Consider the following 3,042-nt stretch of genomic DNA (forward strand, 5'->3'; position numbering starts at 1 on the left):
TCTCGGGCGCTGGCTGGACGGTCTCTGGCGCTGGCTGGACGGTCTCTGGCGCTGGCTGGACGGTCTCGGGCTCTGGCTGGACGGTCTCGGGCTCTGGCTGGACGGTCTCGGGCTCTCGCTGGACGGTCTCTGGCGCTGGCTGGACGGTCTCTGGCGCTGGCTGGACGGTCTCAGGCGCTGGCTGGACGGTCTCTGGAGAGCTGGACGGAACCAGCAGTGAAGAGCTTATAGTCTCTGGAGGGCTGGACGGAACCAGCAGTGAAGAGCATACAGTCTCTGGAGGGCTGGACGGAACCAGCAGTGAAGAGCATACAGTCTCTGGAGGGCTGGACGGAACCAGCAGTGAAGAGCATACAATCTCTGGAGAGCTGGACGGAACCAGCGGTGAAGAGCATTCAGATTCTGGAGAGCTGGACGGAACCAGCGGTGAAGAGCATTCAATCTCTGGAGAGCTGGACGGAACCAGCGGTGAAGAGCATTCAGTCTCTGGAGAGCATTCGAGCGATGGAGTGGGGCTGGTGACGTCATACAGGGTAAAGGGAGATCCACATGACACCAGCACCCACTCCACATAGGCCGCAAAGTCCCCTCGAGGCCCCTCTCCGGGCAGGCGCGCCTGGGTCTCAGCATTTAAGCCTGCCCGGAAGAACACACAGAGGCTGGTATCATCATAGTGAACCTGAGGTACCAAATCCAAATACCTCTGTGTGTGGGCCTCGAGGGATTGATCCTCCTGCTCCAGGAGGAGAAGCTGTACAGCGGCCAAGTCCATATTAATCCCTTTTTGGGGGTCGGTCGATCTGTCACGGGTGCGGGTTCAGGCAGACGGACGAACAGGCAGAGTTCAGAAAAGCTCCAATACAAAAGGTTTATTTTCAAAATAACAGGCAACAGGCAGGCGAAACACAGGGTGACATTCACATCGACCGACAAAGACTGACTAAAACAGAAGGAACTAAATACACTGAAGAATCAAACATAATGAGGTGAAGACAGGTGAAACAGATGAACAGGACGCTGAACGGGAGGCTGATGAGGGAGTGAGTTCAGGTGTGCAGACAAGAGGATCATGGGAAGTGTAGTGCTGGAGACGCAGACAGGATGGTGCAGACGAAGACTGTGACAGACAGTGAGGGTTTGTTAGTTTATGAACTTGTTAACGCCATGCTACTGTAGCATCAAGGCTATTTACATGGCAAACACAAGATAAATACCATTTAAAACACTATATTAAACACTTCATCTTGACAAGACACAAATTTTAAAAATGCATTCAGGTGATAGAATCTAATGTTTTCTGGTAGTATCTATTGAATAGGAAGTAAATTCCTTTCACTGTAGTGTAGTCTCCTGCTTAATACAATTTACTCATGAGATAAAGACCCTAAATAACTTTACACACCTGATCTAGAATTATTATGTAACAGTTTCGAGAAAATAAATCTCCAAAGATAGGAATAAGCACCCTTGGAGCAATGCAATTTTCAATTGGGTAGCTATTTACTGGAAACCAGATGAAAATCTTCCTAAGAATCTTAATACAGTAAGTGATGTCAAAACCCTCTGTCATGAATAACTGAAACACCAACTGTAGAAATGGTAAACATGGGAGTAAATATGTACCAAAGGAGCTGAACAAATGTGTAATGGTTAGGTCATTTGTTAAAAATAGACTTATTCTGTTGAGAAATATGAAATCTGGTTCCCAGAGGATAGTGTTTTTAGTACACAATGTGAACTATTTCCAGTCACAAACAGAAGGCCTCTTGCCCTTCACAGTCCTTACAAGGTAACTGCACTCTCATGAGCCTAGCCGTGGCTCAGCTATATTAGGACGATACAGTGTACATCATCCTCCGAAACCCAGCCCCACACGAAGACAATCAATTGTGTGTTCCTCTGAGTTCTCTCCTGCGCTCTTTGTTTCAGTTGAAACTTAGTGTGCGAGCACAAACCGTCCTCCCCTCATTGATCAGAAATTCAATTCAAAAGTCTATAAATAAAAATAAATGAGCGGTAGTCACCCGGTCCCTCCCAGAAGATGCCAGCTGTATGGAAATCAAATCTATAATCCTTCAACTGTCGACAGGAACGCATCCAATAATGGCCCAGGCCAAATAATTCACATGCAAAAATTGAATGTCGCAGAATTAAATGAATTCTGTAATAATGGAACGAGCACCTTAGCTTGAAAGTGCCGCTCACAATTTCTCATACATGACTAGTTTAAGAAGAAAGACGGAATGAGAGAGGAATAGTCAAGAGAACAGAACCGGGGGAGGGGGGGGGTCTAAATCTAAATTAAGATGTTAGATGTGTAGTTTCCAATAGGACCTTGACATAACTGTTGACCTACTCATGACACGATCACAGTGGCGAGGATTTGGAATTCTATTAGTATTACCAATGGAAAAAAGTCAAGGAGTCATCAGGAAAGCAAATCTATAGCCTCTACTCTACCAGACAATTACTGTTGTTAAAGTAGAATTAGATGGGTATTGACAATGAGAGGAGGAATAGGATTAGGCTGACAGGGCCACTGCACTGAGGTGAGAGAGATGTGTCATAAAATTCATCTTGCTGGTTCATGGTTTACTTTTATTATGTTTCGTTAAATTAATCGAACAACTTATAGCTTTTATTTTCTGCATATAATGCAATAATCGCTGATTTCTACAAGGATATACTAATTTGAAAATAGCCTGTTAAGAGTTAAGCAAACCTTGTTGAGCACAAATAAAGTTGTTTAATCATGATGTAGGCCAACCCAGAAAGTTTGCCTGTAATGGGTTCCCTTGGGAATTTATAATGGATCTGACATATGGGTATTTATGTTTGAGGTGAATTAATTAGATTTTTTTATTTAATATTATTATTATTATTGAAAAAAAATATTATAAGGTTGATAAATGTATCTTTAGCATTAAAATCAACATATGTGGCTCAAAATTGAGAATTTTGTTTCAGTTTCAGGAATACAAATTACACTAAGTAGTTCCACAAAGTTTCTTGCAGTTTGTTGTCATTTAACAGCTGGGGTAG

The sequence above is a fragment of the Pimephales promelas genome, chromosome 15 (assembly GCF_988280905.1).
Source record: "Pimephales promelas chromosome 15, fPimPro1.hap1.1, whole genome shotgun sequence".
NCBI lineage: Eukaryota > Metazoa > Chordata > Actinopteri > Cypriniformes > Leuciscidae > Pimephales > Pimephales promelas.